Raw genomic sequence first — 1,425 nt, 5'->3', positions numbered from 1 at the left:
AAAAAAAAAAACAAGCGTTGGCCTGTGGTGTTTCAGTCAAACCAGTTCAACCAGACCCAATTAAACTGATCTTCAGAAGATTTAGAAAACAGGTGTCAAACCAGAAAGGATCGTGTGGCTGCAGGTTTTCTTTCCAACCAAGCAATAGCAAACCAGACTCCATTCATCTCATCAAGTCATCATGTTCAGATTGGATTCCCTTGATGAGATGAATGGAGCATGGTTTGCTATTGCTTGGTTGGAAAGAAAACCTGTAGCCACACGATCCATTCTGGAACCAGTTTGACACCCCTGCGTTTAGAATTTAATTAGCAGTTACAGCAAAACACTGGAAACACAATGTCATGATATGCTTCAGCTAAGCAAAAAGAAAACATAGTTTTCCTGTATTTTTTCAGGATTAAATTAAACCGTTGCTGTCGTATCGGGAAGCAAAGGTTTTCCTGGGAAATTCTGAATTTTTTCCATGAGAGAAAATACAAAGCTTCCCTTGCATTAACTGAAATACTAAAACAGAACAAGCTACAACACTTCATCTCATGGGTTTATCTAAGAAAATTGAGGAAATATTGTTGGATAATAGAAAAACCTGACTTACGTGAAGTGAACAGCAGCGGACACTTGTGCCGTCTGTCAGTGCTGAGGCGGATCCCTCGAGGTAGTAGGATCAGTCTGGTACAAGGGTTTGGCTCGATGAGTCATCACAGGCAGGTAGAGAGAAAGGTGTTCCCTTCTGAAATACTTCATTTAATAAAAACGGTGACAGAAAGAACCTTTGTTTTCCTCAGTATGAATAACAAACACGTGCAGCCTGCGTGCAATCAACCTAAATCTGCTTTAGAAATGTATTTGTTATTCTGCTAACAAACAAAGACAATCTTTAGAAAGATTCAATCAGCTGTGCAAAGAAATCCTTAGTTAGAGGATAAAAACAGAGATCAAAATCAATAATGTACCCTCATTACTTTTATGACATCAATTTGATTATAGATGCATGTAACAGGTTATAATTAAAAAGTATGATGAATAATTTTATTATTCTAACCAAAACCGTCCACATCAGAAAGATACTTTCCCACATTTAAGTTCAATTCTTTATTTCTATAGCATCAATTCTGAACACGTCATCTCAATGCACTTTACAGAGACAATTCAACCAGAACATCCAGGTTAAAAGTTTTTTATATAAGGAAAACCAGCTAATGCATCGGCTCGTTAACTCAAAGGCAATCGCTCACACCAAGCATGCTTGTAGCGACAGTGGAGAGGAAAAACTCCCTTTTAACAGGAAGAAACCTCCAACAGAACCAGCCTGGTACAGGTATTATTGTTTAACTATAATTTGCATTTACATAATGCTGTTAATTTAGCCATAATGGGAGATTTTCCCATTGAGTCTGACTCCCTTAATACAAGTGAATCAGA

Source organism: Cyprinodon variegatus, unplaced genomic scaffold, assembly GCF_000732505.1.
Source record: "Cyprinodon variegatus isolate N-32 unplaced genomic scaffold, C_variegatus-1.0 Scaffold373, whole genome shotgun sequence".
In the NCBI taxonomy this organism is placed as follows: domain Eukaryota; kingdom Metazoa; phylum Chordata; class Actinopteri; order Cyprinodontiformes; family Cyprinodontidae; genus Cyprinodon; species Cyprinodon variegatus.
This window is presented reverse-complemented; position numbering follows the sequence as displayed.